The 18,518-nt window shown below is 45.9% G+C and overlaps 1 protein-coding gene across 13 annotated transcripts in view; it reads left to right on the top strand.

Annotated features, from left to right (window-relative positions):
- Positions 1 to 18,518, top strand: part of LOC129384481 (uncharacterized) — a 564,425-nt gene that overhangs the window by 84,966 nt on the left and 460,941 nt on the right. For 12 of the 13 annotated variants that reach the window (XR_011890220.1, XR_011890217.1, XR_011890222.1 and 9 more), the window contains one exon: positions 2,104 to 2,231. The gene's annotated coding sequence lies outside the window, so the exon portion shown is untranslated. Of the gene's footprint in view, positions 1 to 2,103; positions 2,232 to 4,671; positions 4,788 to 18,518 lie in introns of those variants that run through there. The other variant, XM_055069974.1, reaches the window with a different exon arrangement.

The following is an 18,518-nucleotide window of genomic DNA, read 5'->3' as shown; positions in this document are numbered from 1 at the left end:
CTTCTTTTCTTCCGCCATCTAAGTGTCTGCTCTGCGGAAAAGGCGGGTCATATCTTCTGCAAACATGGCAACGCTCTCGTTTGGTTTTTGAATACGGGATTCGAGCAGGCGCTTCGCGTTGTCTCTTCTGTCGCTACTAGTGAATGTGTCTAGCAGCTGGGTGCGGAAGGCATCCCATGTAGTCAAACTTCTCTCCCGGTTCACCACTCACGTCCACGCGCTGTCTTGAAGCGCAAAATAGATATTAGCCAGCTTCTGCTGGGAGCCCCAGTCAATATAACTGGCGACACGCTCAAATTGCTCCAGCCAATCTTGGACATCTTCAAAAGTGTAACCATGAAAACTTTCTGGTATCTTAGGATTCTGTAGCGTCACCTGCGATGAAGTTGCAGTAGCGATAGCAGAAGTAGGTAGACGCGTTCCTGTGGGGTCCTGCAAAGGGTCGAACTCGGGCGTATATGGGCGTACCTAAAGATGATCATACGTATATGAAATGCTACTCACATGTAGCGCTTAAGCTTTCCCTTGAAGAGTGGAACGGGACATATTTCGAAGACCCCTCTCTGCTTGTCAAGCTTCCCGACGACCGGAGCTTGTGGATGCGTGGAGACGAGCGGGATGGTGCTGTTGCATGGAGCCGAGCGGGACCTGCCAGCCGCAACAGGGCTTTCTACTTGAGTTTCCGCGTAATAGAATTAATATTTTCTGGTATATTCAAATTAAACTCGGACGCTGTCATATCTTTAGGTTGTGTTTAGGTCGTACTTCAAGCTTTTTCTGACGTATTTTACTTTGAGGAATTCAATTAGTTAGGTAACGCCCTGTGCCACGCGGAGGGCATGCGTGGTTGTGGTTCAGAATGATTCTTCACCAAGCGACGTCCGATGCGAGCATCAAATTTTTTGCGACACTGGGCCCTTAACGCTATCGCGGTAATATTCACAATGTACCGCGAACAATGGACGCACTTGATTTTTGGAGCATTTAGCATCCTGACACGAGAAACACTCCCGTCACCTTATCAACAAAAGATATGGATTCGTGGATGTATTCGTTCTTCCCATTTTTGTGTGTGCAATCTTCCTCGTGCCTTAATACGTCATTATCGTTTTGTCCCATAAGCATTTGCTAGTTAGCTCAATGTCTAGTTAGTTCTTCTCCCTGTGTCGCGTTCGGAATTCAGCTGTTTTACAATATGCATCAACCAACCCAAGTGAACACACTCTTAACGATTTGCATGTTGCCTTGCTCTGTGCTGTTGTCAAAGCTGTAGCAGTTAGCCAACACAAGCATTTCATCACTTGCTTTCTTGCCACCACCTCCGTTTCTTTATAAATCGAAAAAAAGTTACACTTCCATATAATTTTATTTGTACTTCTTGATTCTTACGTGGCAAAACCACAATCTCATTATTAGGCAGACTGTGGTGGTTGGGCTCAGAAATATTTTTTGCCTCCTGATTTCGTTAACGTGCACCCAATACATGGTGTATGAGGGCTGTGTGGTGTATGAGGGCCCAACACATGGTGTATCAGAATGCGGATACCATGACACCAATTGAACCAGCGTCCTCAGCCTCAGTAGCGGATTACCACAGCCCCTTAAGGGATCAAGGAGAGGGATAAGAAATGACCGCTGTTTTTCGCCTAATAGAGAAATTCAGAAATGCCGTCTACTTGAGGCCGAGGGATGAGAGGTGTTTTGCCCCACGCCGAGGGGACTTAACCTTTAAAAAACGCGGCAATGGCTCTAAACCCCGGAATCCCCTTTTCCACGCGCGTAGCTAACCGCTGTAATGTCCTATACTCATGTGCTACAATCTGCCGTGCCGGACCCCACAAAACGTCCGTTTGCGGAGACACCCATCCTGGACTCGATCTCTCTTACTAATCCTTCACCTGTGTGTTGCCCTGTATTAGCTTCGTATATTCCTATTATTATCATTATATCATTATTGTCTTATGTAAAAAAAATAAATCAGAGTTGCCGAAACGTAGACTGAATGATTTTATTTGCTTTCATTTGACTGCATTACAATGTGACTGAGAAATAGTTCTTCACTGTAATGCTTTACGCAATGGAACTGAAACATGCTTTACATAGAGTGGCTTTGACGCAGTAAGTCATGATTATAAGTACGAATTCATCATCAATAACCAGCCAGCCAGTGGTAACTTCACTCACCCAAATCGTCAAAATGTGATTGCAATTCATATCAGCCTGCCCGGAGAGTAAGTAGAAACATATTGCAGCCTAAAAACGTTTACACCATGCCTGTATCCTCATGCATGCATGAATGCATTAACCACATGGTCGTGAGGCATGTTTTATTATAGTTTTGCTAATTCATGAAAACCGTTACGTCTGTGTGAACACTGATAATGACTATAAAAGGGGTTTAGAGGTACTTACCCTGATTGTCACGGTATACCAGCATAAGCTACTTAGCAGAACGCACGAATGAAACTGCAAACTCGAACCTGGCAAGTTGCCTGGCTCTATTGGAACAGGCAACAAGGCCACAGCTACGTGCAGATCTGCAGCATGTTGGCATTCTGTGTCTTCCATGTGCTGCTGAGGCAGGATTGTTGTTTTGCCATTTCGGGGACTGTTTGTACTACAAAGTGATGCTTCTTGTCTTTTTTTAACCAAGCCTGTAGATGTGAGCCAACGTTGTGGTTGAGTCAGCTTGAGCCTGGTTGCAGATCGCCGTATCTCCATGACCAACATGGGTCACCAGAATGTCCTCTGGCGTGGTTCAGATAGTTTTATTCACGGCTATTGCTTGGCAAGTCTGCTGTAGCGTCACATCCTCCTTTGTACGAAAATGCCCTGTTTGCTCCATGGGGTTGTGAAACAGAGGGCGATCAGCTAGTAGGCATGGCTATCTTCAAAGACAAGCACGTCATGTTTCGCTCATTGTGCTATTTCTTTGGATTTCCCCACCCTTATCCTGGAGGCTTCGAGACTATCTTTGGATTGTAAGCGTACCATATCTTGTTGTTTTATTCTTTGTTTTGATTCTCTGGCTTGGCCATGCCACTCCTGGGAGCTGAAGCCGCCTCTGAGGGGAGTGTAAATGCCGCCCTGCTTTGCTGAGTGTTACCTGTACTTTGTCGCCCCTAGCTCCTCCTGAATTCGCATCTATTGGCTCTTTCCCAGGTGCGCTTCTGCAGACGACAACTTTTCTTTTCCTTCTACTCTCGTCTCATTGTTGTTCACCTCTTTGTTCAAGATTTTCGACTGCGAGGCGCTCTACAAAAGCGCAGCCCGGTCTGTAAGCATTCTGCACCTTCTTCTCTCTTCACGAAGCAGACTTTTCGTTTGCTCCCTTCCGCTCTGGCCGGAAGCTCCTCCTCCAGCTCTGCCTTCTGGTTGGCCTCGACCAGCTTTTTTTTTCTCACCCTCTTGCTTCATTATTAAGATCGCCCCCTCTCTAAGGATGCTCAATTTGACACATTGTCGACAGGCCTACTGAAATGTTTCTTCTTCCTCAAGAGATAAGTCGAATCCTCTACCTCAGTCCCAGTGTCACATCATATGCACATCACCCAATCGGCCTTGCAGTCATCTTTTGTAGGTGTTTCCCGAGCTCTCAGTGCCTCCTTCTTCGAGCGAATTACACAAAGGTTGACGAGCGTGCCCATCTTGCTTTGCCGTGATCTGTGTGAAGCGCAGTGTCACGTCAAAATTGCCCTTTGCAGAAGATGTTATTTCGATTTGCAGATATTTTCTTGCATCACAATGCTCCGCTTTCCAAGAGGCGTGGCACGCGTACGTGTTGAGCCGCTTCTGTTTTCAGTGGGAGGAAGCACTGGTGACTTCAGCCTCGTACAGACCTCCCGAAATTCGCGGCTAGAGTACGGCGCCCTTTTCCTAGACCATATTGTTTTAAGTATGGTCCAAAACAGCGTGCTCTAAACTAAGCTGCAAACACCAACTTACTCCCCTGCATACTCTTGAACATCAAAAAACATGTCTGTTTATTGAATGCTTGCCTTCCGCTACAGTTTCTTTATTCATGGGAAGGTCGTATTGGCCCACCAGTAGCGTTGTCGTGGTCACGGAAAAACCTAGCTGCTCCTAGTGCAGAGCAGCTACTGGAAAGGGCGGTTTGATGAGTTTCCGTTAATGTTAGTCTCGGGAAACGGACGGGACACGTTAGGCAGGAAGAGGACGAGTGGTGGCGTGAACTCGCCAGTGAAAGGGCTCGCTGCTGGCGCACCCACCCAGCCGTTAGAGCCGTCCCAGCTCAGGCAATCCGACAGCAACGAGAAGGTTCCGAGCTGAGGGAGCGGGAAGCAGTCCGGCACCTTTACGGGTGGGTCACTTAACCGTGATGAAGATCAGGTGCACGCAGAACAAGCTTCGCTTACCCCAATTTTTAGGTAGGGAAAGGTTTGTTCATCTTTTTGCTTCGAAATAACAGCAGTGCACAAAACATCGACATGCGCGCTTACGCTCACGTTCAGTGGCCGCGTCGTGGTCTGTCTGCAACATCATCAGCGCCTGTGCAATCACTTTGATAAGCTCCGCACGACCATGCGATATTATGCAAAAAGCCACATGAAAAGGTGTCGTGCAATTTTATGTACGGAGGTGCACTGCAAAGCGCACAGTGTAAGAAATAGTTGTGCAATGTATTATTTACAATATTTGTTCGAATTATAGTTATTCTCGCTGGTGAACGAATAAAACGCGAAAAAGTGGTTTCTCGGAAAATATGCAAAAAGGAATTGAAACAACTGTAGCGCTCAGAATAACAACAATAATAAACTCTTGTATTATTTCTATAAAGCCTAATACATTCAACAGGCCTGCGAAAGCCCCATTGGGCTTGACAAGCAGAGCTTAACAGGCAGCATGCAAACTGTTACAGTATTAAGGGAAAATAAAGAGAGAGAAAAAAATACAGGAAAGCAATAAATGTAGATATATACATTGATACACACATCATACGCATATTTAATACATGTACATATATGCACATATACAGGACTGAGAAGTGGAAGAAGAGGAAGACGACGCTGTTCGATCTGTTGTCACCTCAGCTCTGTAATTTTTGCATAGGTTTTGCTATTCATTAAGTGAGTTATTTACATCCTTGGAAGACGGCCGCATCTTTAAGGCGGAACTGTTCTTATGGGAAGAGTACTGCTGCTCCGGCGCCGGCATCTTTAAAGGGACAGCGCCATCCGAAAGAAGCCAGCGTGGCGGAGGCGGCCATGGCCTCGCAAGGTGTGGAGCTGCCAGACATCAGGGACCATAAGCAGTCCAGTGCGTCATCATCGCTCAGTGAGGACGACACAACTATCGTTCACCCTGACGAGGAAGTGGCTGATATGGCGGAAATGGACAGCGACGGCTTCAAGGTGGTGAGTCATCGGAAGCAAAGAACGGTTGGAATCCCAGTGGTAGTTTTGCCAACACAGATAGGTGTTGATTTTTCGAGAGCGGAACGCTGTCAGGCTCTTCGAAGCCATTAAAGTACTGCTGGGATCTGCCCCGATTCGCAGCCACTTCACAACGCAAGGTGCTCTTTATTTAGATATCGCAACGGAAGAGCAAGTTGACATTCTTCTCCGGTGCTCTCAGATTGGTGACATAAGAGGTAAAGCCCGGCTGCCCCACTCCTACATGATTAACACATGTGTTATTAGGGGAGTACCAGTGTGGTATTCGGAAAGCGACCTTCTTGACTACTTGAAACCGCAAGGTGTTCTGCACGTGAAACATCTGATGCGCCGGGTGGATACTCAAGAAAAAGAATGGGCAGCGAAACCTACTAACTCTGTTGTGATAACGTTTGCTCCCAACACCGTGCGCCCCGAAAAAATTGACCTCGGTTTTACCACGCATGCAGTCAAAGAATTTGTTGAGCCTCCTCCCCGATGCTTTAGGCGCCAACGCTTTGGACATGTAGCCAAAGTTTGCATCAAAGATCAACGTTACAAACGATGCGGTGGCGCCCACGATTACAAAGCCTGCAAGGCAGATTTTGCTTGCGCTAATTGTCGTGGTGACCATGCAGCGAGTTTCGGTGGCTGCCCCTTCCGTGTAAGCGCCCTACACCGCCGAGTGTCCTTCATTAGCGGTCCCAAACCACAACCTACTGAGAAGCGGATACCTGGAAGTGACGAGTTCCCGGCGTTAGATTCGGAACTTGAGTCTCCTGCGTTAGAGCCAGAAGTTCGTAGCGTGGCAACAAGCAACGTCAGTGAGCGACCTGAACCTAGCAAGACGGCAATTTCTCAGTGACCAGATCACAGCCAGACTCGACAACATGGAGGACATTCCCTCGCCTCAAAAGATGAAGAAACCAGCTGCAGTGGCCAAGAGTGGGTCCCAGTCCGCAACTTTTGTTGAAGTTGTGAGGCAGTGCGTACAGCAAAATAGGAGCTCGAAAATCGGGACCTGTCCGACCTTCTGCCAGTTTTGTTTGAAGTCCTGCGTTCATTTGTTCAAGCGATGCAGACTGGCACCCTGAAGAACTTTCTACAGCTCGTTCTTTCCTTTGAGTCCATGATTAACACCTTCGCAGCGACCTTTACCTTATAATGTGTCTAGTCTTCTTCAACCTCGTGTAACTAAAATCACCGGAAAGTGCCATTTATTATGCAGGGGAACTGCGCTGGGATTATAAGTCGATTAGCAGAACTTAAATTATTTCTGGAAGATACGTGTGTTCCAGTATTGGCCCTCTCGGAGGCTGGCCTACCAAGCGGGAGATCTTTGACTGGATATGTCGCCCATAAGAATGGCAGCATAAAGTCATTTCCCGCGGGAAGTGCCGCCCTTTACATACGAAGAGAGATTCCAGATGTGGCATTGAACGTCACCGATCTTTGCACCGATAGTATTGAGGTAGCGGCTGTGAGGATACGGCTCGGCTTCCGAACTCTTTCTGTTGCATCCGTATACGTGTCTCCGCGGATGAAGGTAGCAATGGACTTGTTTCTCCAGCAGCTTTGTGACCGTTGCCAAGCGCCCCGAATCATCTGCGGGGACTTCAGCGCCCATCACTCTGTCTGGGATGACAGGAACACAGATTTCCGCGGACGCAAACTTGTAGATGTTATCGACAGTTTGTACCTGTGCGTGGCCATTGACGGAAGTCCAACTTTCTTCCGGCCTCCAGCCTCAGCCATATCTATAGACCTAACCTTGCATTCATCTGACGTCCGCGTGAAGTGGTCAACTGCACCTGACCGCATGGGAAGTGATCACTGTCCAATTTTAGTGTTTACTGCCGACTTCCATATGCGCGGCTCTAAAATTAGCCATTTTGTTAATTGGGACAAATACAGGGAGCAACTTGCATGTGTTTCTGGTGATATGACAGACAAGATGATTTCTGGTGACATGGCTGCTACCGCAGCGGTCAAGTTGCCTAATCATTTTCCGACTCCGGATTTAAGACTCAGGAACCTTTGCGCAGCGCACAGAAGGGCGGAGCGGCAACTGATGCGGAAGAAGGACGACAGATCCTTGAAGACGACCTTCGATAGGCTTAACTCAGCCATTCGACGCCATACGAACAACCTCTGTAGGTGGCAGTGGGCGTCCTTCTGCGCTAGCTTGACGGTTTTCTCACCGATGACGAGAATTTGGCGAGTCATTGGCAGTCTTGCTGGTGATTCTCGTCCTAGTAAACCATTCGAAGCGCTTGCACTGCGCAAGCAGAAACCTCTCGTGTGCTTGGCAGAGGAATTTGCAGATGCATTTGTAAGTGCAAGTTCAGGAATTCATCCATGCGCTCTACCTGCAACAGCTACGTCTGTGATGGACACGCCGTTTACACTTCGAGAGCTACAGACAGCACTCAGCAGCTTGCGGCGTCGATGTGCACCAGGTCCAGACGGCATCACCAACCAGATGATGCAGAACCTACCTATGGAACACCGGAAGATGCTCCTAAGCTATCTCAATCGAGTGTGGGAGACAGGCGACGTTCCTCCTTCATGGAAGGTGGCTTGTGTTGTCCCAGTGCTGAAGTCCGGCAAAGAAATGACAGACTTGGCCTCGTATCGTCCTGTATCACTGACGTCATGCGTGGCTAAGCTCATGGAGAAGCTGGCAAGTAAGCGTTTATCTTGGTAGCTCGAAGATAGAAGGGCTCTGCCAACATGCGTGACTGGATTCCGAACAGGTTTAAGCGCGCAAGATAGCGTCTTGGACTTGATAAGCCATATTGAACATGATAGAGTTTTCGGCCTTTCAACACTAGTTATTTTCCTAGACGTATCAAAGGCTTATGATAGCGTCCTTCAGAGCTCAATACTAAATAGTTTGCAGGCCATGGGCGTACAGGGCTATCTTCTGCGATTTATTCACTCATTTATCAGTGATCGTAAAATTCAAGTGCGGTTAGGAAGTACCACAAGCACCGAAAGGGCGGTATCGCGAGGTGTACCTAAGGGAAGTGTTCTTTCCCCAACGCTCTTTAACGTTGTAATGGCTGGTCTTCCCGCTGAAGTGCAAAAACATTGCAGGCATGTCCATATGTCGATATACGCGGACGACATTTGTCTTTGGTTAACCGGATATCAACACAAGCGTTTAGCTCTGATAGCTCGACAGGCATTACTTTCAGTTCAAAATTACCTTCAAGGTGTTGGGTTGACCCTCTCGGTGGAGAAATCTGGCTTCATCATGTTTGCAGGTGCATGAAGAACGTATGCGCGGCTGAAGATAGACCTTCATCAATCTTGCCTTCGACAATTGAAACACAAGCGCTTTTTGGGCGTCAATATTGACTACCCCCTACAGTAGCGACGAGCTGTGGACTCGGTTGTGACATCGATATCTTCGCGTCTCAATGTGATCCGTAGAGTTGCAAGTGAGCAATGGGGAAATCGCCCTTCTTTATAGATCAGGTTACACGATGCACTAGTGACGAGTCGTATAATGTATCAGCTCCCTTTAATTTCCCCCTCGATATTACAGCTGGAACGACTTGAGGTTCTGCACAGAAAGGGCCTAAGAAGGGCTCTTGGCGTTCCGCAGACTGCTCCTAACAATGCAGTATTTTATGAATCTCTATCGAGGCCTCTTAGCCTAGTCGCTTCACAAAGGGTATTGATGCAAATTGGCTGCCTCAAACAGACGGCAGCCGGCCGAGCCCTTCTACAGCGCCTTCGAAAGAGATCTGAGTCCCGAGCGTACTTGCCACTAAATACTCTTGGTTACCTGGGTCTTGACGCTAGAGGTCGAACCAAGAGGTTTAAACCACCTTGGTCATTCGCGAGCCTCGATTGTTCGTTGACGATTCCTCACGTACGCGCTAAGCGGAGTTCTCCTCTGGCGGCAACGCGTTCGCTTGTACTGGAACATCTTGAGACTGAATATGCACGTCATCTTCAAATCTTTACTGATGGCTGTGGACAAGGTCAAAGGATCTAGTGCAGCTGCTTTTCACACTCCCTCTTTGAAGTGTGATTGGTCTGTTCGCTTCACTGCAGTCGTGTCCTCCACAACGGCTGAAAGCGTTGCAATTGAGGCAGCTCTAAAGAAACTACTGTTTTGTACACCTCCACCTGTTGTCATTCTCACAGATTCAAAATCTGCCCTACAAAGGTTAGAGCACGGGTTCCCTACTGATACCTTACGTCTTAGCTCCTTACGCTCGGTGCACAATCTCCATATCAAAGGCTTCTCCATACGTTTCCAATGGGTGCCCTCGCACATGGGTATCATCGGCAACGAGATGGCGGACAGCCTCGCCCATAGAGCGCTGTCTGGAAATCCATTGAGAAGAGTGCCTCAAGAGGACAACAGACTCTTCAGAGAAACGGTGTTGTGCCACTTCAGTTCTTTGTGGAGCTCACCTCACAAGCCATGTGTGATCAAAGGTCTCAAAAGAAACGAAGCCACCGTACTGCTCCGCATTCGCACGGGCTCTGCTCGTACCCCTTTGTGGAGGTATAAGACTGGCCTGGCGTTATCACCATTATGTTCAACGTGTGGTGTGTACTGTGACATAGAATATTACATAATGTGCTATACTGTGTATAACGCGGAAAGGAGGGTGTAATTCGGGTCCCTCAAGAAGACAGGAGTTCGTCACAGTTCTCTTCAGGACATTGCTTTCCCGCGCGGGAACCGGTTGTGTAGGAAGGAGGTCTCTCGCCTTCTTTTAAATTACCTAAAGGACACGGATTTGGCCTCCACATGGTGAACTGAGGAGTGACCATTTGTAATTGTGAGGTCTGTGTCTGATTATGTGATTTATTTATTTTAAGCGTCGCTACGGTGGAGCAATTGCCGGCAGCAACTGCAAGGCTAATCCCACGAGTAGCCTACAACAACTCAACTCAACTCAACTGAGAAGCGCCTCTGGCGCGTACAATTATCACCATGCCACACGATTAGTTTGCATGGCACAGTCAAAATGAGTACATGATTATAAACAGAATGGGTTAAAGAATAGAAATGCTCCATGAAACCTTTGTTTCATGGAAAAACTCTTCTCATATTTTTGACCAAAGCCACTTTTTAGGCATAGCACAGGAGGAGCTAAGTGAGGTCTATTTCTTTATGTAATATAACCGCTCATATCCGCACGTTTTAGTGCTTTCTTGAGCTTGTATTTTGATGTGGGCTGCAGCATGTTACAAGGTAAGCAATTAAACAACGCAGGAACATAGTATTTGCGCATTCTCTTGCGGTATTTTGTTGCACAAAGAGGTATTTGATAGCGCCATTTTGGTCTAAGGCTACGGGGAGTTACATAAGGTACTTTAAAACGATTGTCACAGAAATGTCTCAGGGCCATTGCATGCAGTAAAACCGAAGAAAAATCTGCCATTGATAATACCTTATAAATGTCGGTGTTGCCCTCAAGACACAAGTCATAACTTATAACTTTTTAAAGAGAGCGCATTAGTTTGTTAATCCTTTGTTGCCAACGAAGAGCGCGATGTCCTTAACTGCTGTGAAAGTATTGAACTGAAGCGTACTGGAACCGGTCCCCAAGATAATTATTGAGAAGTGACAGAAACAAACCACGGAATCCCATCATCGAAAGCTTTGCTAACAATAAGTCATGGCAGACCACTGTTGAATGCCTTGCTTACATCAACAAACAATGCCCACGCTACCTGGTTCGTTTAGAAACAGAAATTAAGGAAATCGCAAAAATCATCCAAAAGTGCCCGAGGGCCTTTGAATTTTATAAAGCCGTATTCCCGTGGAGATAACATGTTGTCAGTATCAAGGAAGCTATTGATAGTGAGCAGCACATGCTTCTTTAAAATGTGTTATGCAAGGTAAACCCGATATAGGGTGGTAGTTTTCAACTTTGCCTCGAGATCCCTTCTTATAGAGGGGTATAATTATTGCCGTTTTCAGTCTGACTGGGATAACGCCACATGACAAGATATGACTATTTCTATCAAAACGTCCCTGATGTAGCTGTAGTTTCTTCGAAGCTCGATGACGGAGCTGCCATCGGTACCTACGGACTTTAGGACTACCTACGAAGTTTAGGACTAAAAAGAATTGTATTAGGTCGCAATCAGTCAGCAACGGTAGATAAGCCGATTGCAGATTACTTGTTTTTAGCGTACATGTATCCGGATGAGGTCAGGGAAAACGCGATATTGGGGAAAAGAAATCATTAAAATCATTTGCTATACTCTGGCCATTACATGAAAAGCGGGAAAGAAAGTAGTTATCGTTACGTTGTTTTTTACCAACACTTCTGAGGTTATTTATTCGGGACCAGGTTTTACGGCTGCCAAACCGCGCATTCCTAAACTTGTTGCGAAAGTGATTGCGCTTAGCGAGGCGAATAGCTGCATCAACTTTGTTTCTGCAAAGTTTGAATTTTAAACGAAATGTCTTGCAGTTAGGGGCTCGGCGACACACTCCAAAGCATATCTTTTTCTTTTATAGCAGCAAGAATTTCTGCTGACATCCAGCCATCATTAGCGCTGCGCTGTTTAACTGTTATAATTCGAGTGGATTCTCTCCTAGAGCCATTGAAAAGGGCAATGAATTTTTCATAAATTTCATACGAGGGCACGATTGACACAAAAGTGTGCCAATCATATTGTTGGACTAGGTATCAAATAACGTTGGATCAATTATTGAAATTTCTTTCTTGGAGGCGCTAGAAGCAATGGTGACAGATCACTGTGTTAGACAAGCACAAACGAAGTAGTGATCAGCTAGTTTTGTTTGAACTACTGTGGAATTAATAATTAGATGACATGACCGCACATTTATGTGGTCGATACATGAAACCGTAAGGCTATCAGCCAAAAATTATTCGCGTGTGGCAGAAGAGAATGTTGTTTCTAGGTCGCTGCGCAAATGGTGCACGGCGGCAACGTCAGCTGCTTTGAAATCGGATATTTTCAACTTCACCGCAAGTACGGAAATGAAGGAAGTCAAATTTTATTTAGATTTAGTTGGAAGGCTGTGAATTCAAAAAATTGCATCTGCGACTGTATTGTTATAAGTAATTCAACTCTGCGTTTGCTCTGTCAAGTTCCCCCGCCTGGGTAGTTACCGTCGACGACAGAGAGACAACCTGGGTACGAAGCTCGGTTATTTCTGATTTGGTGGATTCAACAAAGGATGTTACGGAGTCATACGTAGCGGAGAAAAAATCTGCAGATCTCTGGATTTCCTCAACAGCATCTGAAATTCTAGCGCAGGCCTCCCCAAACGTCGACAGCTCACCCACTTTCAGAGCAAGCGCACTGACAGTTGTGCACAACTCCTCAAGCCTCGCGTTCACAGACTTCAACTGCTGCGCGATAGTACTGTCCGCCTGACCTACGCCTCCAGAAGAACGGCTTCCCGTGCCGCTTTTTCAAGCGGGACAGTGCCACGTTGCGCGTTTCGGGGACGATATCTTTACGAGTAACGAGTAACTTGCGATTCGCTGATGATATTGCCTTGCTTAGTAACTCAGGGGACCAACTGCAATGCATGCTCACTGACCTGGAGAGGCAAAGCCGAAGGGTGGGTCTAAAATTTTTTCTGCAGAAGTAATGTTTAACAGTCTCGGAAGGGAACAGCAGTTTACAATAGGTAGTGAGGCACTCGAAGTGGTAAGGCAATACATCTACTTAGGACAGGTAGTGACTGGGGATCCGCATCATGAGACTGAAATAATGAGAAGAATAAGAATGGGCTGGGGTGCGTTTGACAGGTATTCTAAGATCATGAACAGCAGGTTGCCATTATCGCTCAAGAGAAAAGTTTATAACAGCTGTGTCTTACCAGTACTCACGTAAGGGGCAGAAACCCGGAGGCTTACGAAAAGGGTTCTACTTAAATTGAGGACGACGCAACGAGCTATGGAAAGAAGAATGATTGGTATAACGTTAAGGGATAAGAAAAGAGCAGATTGGGTGAGGGAACAAACGCGAGTGAATGATATCTTAGTTCAAATCAAGAAGAAGAAATGGGCATGGGCAGGACACGTAATGAGGAGGGAAGATAACCGATGGTCATTAATAGTTACGGAATGGATTCCAAGGGAAGGAAAGCGTAGCAGAGGGCGGCAGAAAGTTAGGTGGGCGGATGAGATTAAGAAGTTTGCAGGGACAACATGGCCACAATTAGTACATGACCGGGCTAGTTGGAGAAGTATGGAAGAGGCCTTTGCCCTGCAGTGGGCATAACCAGGCTGATGATGATGATGATCTTTGCAAACGTGCCTTCAGCAATCGCACAGCAACTCTTTCCTACGTGAAAGCTGGTATTACAAGTACAGCAGGTCAGGCATTTCCCATCATCCGGTATAGCGTTTGAACACGAACCACATAGATGAGACATTGCTCTGCAGTGAGCGGAAAACAACAAAAGAATAGGGAGGTAAGGTATCAAACTCACCTGCCAACAGCAAAGTATGGTATAAGTATGCTGCAGTGTTTGCCGCTGACTACAAGTTTCCGTTTAAGGAGCAGGCTTTTTAAGCGACAGAGGAGACACCAGGTGGCAGAGCAAGGCCTGGCGCTCGTGATGTGATGAAGGCAGCTTGCAGAGCGAAGGAGGACGCAAAAGCGCATGAGCCAAACGGATCCTCAAGTGCACATGTCCGTAACCTTGCTAGTGGGTACAGCAGTATATTATTTTAATGTAATAAAAGCTGATTGATTGATTAATTGATTGATTGATTGAGCCGGTCCCTCCAAGTGTATCGGAGCGTCGACCGTGAGCCTGCCAAAAGCAATGTATGGTATCAGTATACTGAAGTGCTTGCCGCTGACGGCCTTAAAAACACTTAAAACACTTAAAAACACTTAAAATATTCAAGTTCACCCAATCGTAGATTGTCTCCTTCTGGCTCTTGCTTTTGTCTAATCTTGCGCATGGAGCACCTCATTTATTATTCTAGGTTATTTTGAAACATCAACACTGTAGCGCGTCGCCTTCACATTGAACAGCTGGCGAATTGTAAGAAACGTTTTCCCTGAGTGAAGGCCATGTAAGTAGTTTCAACATGTGAGGTCTGTATTTTTCGATCATCATGAAAAGATACACAAACTTGAGAACAGGTGTCATTAGTTGCCTTTTGCCAATTCGTACTACTGAACTACTTATTCATGCTAAGGCAATATCTAACAGCGCGAAGATATATAATTTGTTACAGCGAAGGTGCTAAGGGCTGCTTTCCCAAATATAGGTTACGCGTGTACAAATAACTATCATCATCAGCGTTGGCTCTAGCATCGTCTTCTTGCTCAGCTGGCTGGTTGGCGCCCCTCGGCCCAACCGCATGATTGCGCTCGTGTCACTACTCCTGCCTTCGTCGTCGTCCTTCATAAATAATTAATTTATTAATTAACAGGAAGATGTTTTCAATAGTTGACAAGTACTTTAATAAACTGTCGACATTTAGCCAGTGATGAACACCGGCGCCGCACGTTTCAGCTTCGCTGGTTAACCATCTGTACTGAGTGCTTGGGCCGACAATTTTTTTCATTCCAGCGTAGTGGTTTTTTTTCCAGATTACTGCTGGAACTCTCCACATCAAAAATATCTATTTTCTAAATACTTCCTGAAGAACTAGCGTGAATGGCTTTATAAAGAACGGTAATTTTCGTGTATTGATTGCCGATTAATTTTTGCTTCTCTCACCTACGACACTGACCTTTGTCCTTATGCACCCGCTAGCATAAACGAGAAAACTATAGTGTACAAACACGACAGTGACTGGCAATTTACTACCCATTTAACATACAAAATGCCAAAATAGCATTAAACATCATGTTTTTTAATCGCAGTTGAAACATGTTCTAAATGCTTTGGAAGCCTTATTATTTATTTAGCCTATTAATGTTAGGAAAAGTGAAAGATGCTACACAATCAAAACACTGTTATCTTACACATCAAACATGTAACTTCAGTTTGCATGTCATAGACTCTGTGTGGTGTTACCAGCTTCATTGTATCATTTGAAGTTGACAGTGGAGGCAGGAAATGTACAGTGGCAGCTCACTGCATCTTCATTCATTTCATTCATTCAGAATTTATTTAAGACAACGAAAAGGTTGTCCAGGGTGACGTGGCAAAAGGCATACTTTGCCTGACGAGGCCACGCCACCCGGATGACAGGCGGCACCACAGGCTACAAAAATCAAGAAAGAGCATTACATAATAGAACACACATTCAATATTTTTTTACACAATACATAAGACATCCTTACAAAACACAGGCTTTCGGCGGAAAAACAAACAGCATACTTCAAAACACAATTCGACCATAGCAGTATTTACAAAACACACTAGTGATAGGTATACGTTCAGTTTTCACCTTTAAGGTTCATTTATGAGCATTGCTTTAATTAACATTTTGTATTTACGTATAGAGGGAGTGTTGCGTACAGTATCCAGAATAATAGGGTATTGATTAATTAAGTCAGGAATTTGCCATCCTAACCTCTGAAAACCGTAATTAGTGCGTACACGAGGTGTTTCCATACATTGTTTCCTAAGTTCGTATGTGCTAAGTTTAGTGTGATAGGTGGTTTCGAAGGTTATTTTGTCTAGTTTGTACTGGCGTAATATTTCCAGACATAATTTGTATGTGTGCAGTTTACTTATTTCTAGTATTCCATAAGACCTAAACAAGGGCCAGCAGCTGCGCAATAACTGTATTTTCCCAATAGCTCGTAACGCCCGCTTTTGAATTGCAAAGAGGGAATCTCGATTTGTTTTTGTCGTCGTTAACCATACAAGGGAACAGTAGCTTAAACGGGAATGTATTAATGAATAGTATATTTGCCGTTTTATGGACGCCGGGAGATATCTCAATTTGTTTAAAATGCCAACCGCCCGACAAAGATCACTTCGAAGCTGATCAACATGCGAATTCCATGAGAGATTTTCTTGAAACAGAACACCTAGAAAACGAATTTGCGAGCACTGTTTCAGCTGAGTGTTTTCAAAGTTTAAGTTTAGGTTGTCAGGAGCTTTTACACCTTTTGCTCTGAAGAGAATGTATTTGGTCTTACTAGTATTTAATTGCATCTTGTTTAGTTTTAACCATGTACTCAAGCCGGTCAACCAATAGTTAGCCTTTCTTTCGAACGCATAGGGGTCAATACCTGAGAAAAAGACATTAGTGTCATCAGCGTACAACACAATTAATATATTATCATGTTATTTTCTTAATTCATACACTTTCAGCATACTATGTTGTTTTGATTCAGAAAAAGAAACTCACCGACAGTTACGATACTCCCCAATGCGAAATTTGATCGCAGTCCAATGTGTTTTCATTTCGCGATTTTTTGGCTGGCGGGGAGAATCTGTCTTGTATGGCACGTTCCAAACGCAGCGAAGTTTGGCGTGACTGCCTCGCTAATCGGCAGATCGCGAAAGGCAGGGCGTGGGTGACGCGTGGGAGCGACTCACATCAGCCGTCGCAGACAGACCTCTGCTGATGCAGCGGTTTGTTTGCGTATATGGTATCGGCGCCATCATTGGTGAATAGACGACGCGAGCTACACTGGCACCATCTCGTAACCATCGCCGCCACAGAGCGGGTCTTGCGCAGCACGACGGTTTTGTTCGGACGCCTTTCGCCAAACCCCGTCCTCCGCTTTCGCATTCGCGCTCCCTTTGCTATCCCTGTGTTTCGTCCCCCGCTGCCCTGCGCGTTCGCCCTTTCATTTCTCGCTGTGCTCGTTCTTTTCGTTACGAGGCTTGGACCCCGACGCTCGCCGCACGAAGGGACGCCTAGGAGCTGCGCTTTAAAAATCCAATTGGCTCTTTGAGGCGTGCAACAATTGCTGTGCCACATTTTTTTTATTGCACAGCACTGGACACGCTAGCCAACCATTATTACACCTGAGGAGAAATTAATGGCATGCTGCACTTTGTTAATTCATACACTGAAGAAATTGCCACACTGTAAAGTATTGGAAAAAAGCGATTATACTGAAGTGCTATATTTCATACTAAAATAATACCGCTTTAGACCACAATAAAATGCTACTACTGCTACTACTACTACTACTACTACTACTACTACTACTACTACTGCGAATAATAATAATAATAATAATAATAATAATAATAATAATAGTTGTTTTTGTTAGTGGACACACTGTACTCTGACAGCTCGCAAAGATAAACAGAGACTTAGGCTGCTAGGCTAGGGAGTCTGATAGCCAGCCATCTAGAGCAGGGATTTGCACTGTGCAAAGGATACGCGCTCGCAGGCACGCACGCACCCACACGCTTGCTCACTTGTAGAGCACGTGACAGCAATACAGGGTGTAAAGGCGTTTATTATTCACTGGCATTTGGGACCAACCGTTAGAACAAGGCACGGACTCCAAGTAAGAGCGGGGTTCCCTGAGCTGGAGGGATTGGATGGACTGGAGGATTGGAGGGACCCAGTAGAAAGCGTGCGAGGATGGCCCACTATAACATACCTCTTCTTCGCTACGATTGCTCCTGGGAACGAAAACGGAGCCGTCCGGTGACGTGACAGCTCCTCACTATCCGTGGATCATAGTACTGCTTGAGGCGCTTGAGGGCGACGTTGATAATGTATCGTCCACGACGGCGCATGTCCGAAGAGGGCTCAAGGGGCTCGATCACGTAGATGATGAAGGATGCGCGTTCACCGACACGGTAGGGCCCTTCATACTTCAGTAGTAGACTTGAAGAGAGACCAGGTGCAGCGGAAGGAACCGAGACCCACACATGCGCTCCAGGAAGGAAGGCTGGTGTAGAAGTGGGGTCACCGCGAGTGCTCTTTCGGCGCTCTTGGTCATTGCCTGCATGACGATGAGGGCATGACGATGAGGGCATGACGAGGCAAATATAAGGAACCTACAGGGACGAAGAGTGCACGATCACGGCATGACAATGACGGTAGGACGACAAATCCAAAAGGGCAACTATCTCATAACGACGCAATGGCGTTGAATCTGATTATTGTTTTTCCTTGTCAAGGTAATGGCATGTTTAGATTGCCCGGACCCCCCTGCAACATGTCTGATAGCAGAATTGTTCCACAATTCCTAAAATAATTCTAGAGAAGCAAA

Source organism: Dermacentor andersoni, chromosome 9 (assembly GCF_023375885.2).
Source record: "Dermacentor andersoni chromosome 9, qqDerAnde1_hic_scaffold, whole genome shotgun sequence".
Lineage (NCBI taxonomy): Eukaryota > Metazoa > Arthropoda > Arachnida > Ixodida > Ixodidae > Dermacentor > Dermacentor andersoni.
This window is presented reverse-complemented; position numbering and strand designations above follow the sequence as displayed.